Genomic DNA, 381 nt, shown 5'->3' on the forward strand with positions numbered 1-381 from the left:
AGCCGAAAGCGCCCCTGGTCCCGGAAGGGGGGGCGTCGCTGCCCCGTCCGCGGCCGTGCCGTGGCTACGGCGGGGCGTGGCGTCTCCGCGTGAGGCGCTCTCGGCACCCGGCGTTGGAAGGGAGTGGCTCCGTGCGGCGGTCGGGCGCTGTGTGGCCACGGGGACGTGGGTCGGTGGCGTGCGGGCGTCCCGGCGCTGGCCGTGGTGGCACCGCCAGCACGGTTGGGGTGGCCCGTGGGTTCGACGGAGGCCCGGCCGCTTTGCTTTCCTGGGTGCCGCGGGACCGCCCTCGTGCGCGGAGGCCTCTGGCGGTGAGACCCCGTGTTGCGCGCTCCAGGTCTGAGGCACGCTCTCGAGCCCCCGGGCCGCCTCCCCCGTCCC

The sequence above is a fragment of the Manis pentadactyla genome, unplaced genomic scaffold, assembly GCF_030020395.1.
Source record: "Manis pentadactyla isolate mManPen7 unplaced genomic scaffold, mManPen7.hap1 scaffold_501, whole genome shotgun sequence".
In the NCBI taxonomy this organism is placed as follows: Eukaryota; Metazoa; Chordata; class Mammalia; order Pholidota; family Manidae; genus Manis; species Manis pentadactyla.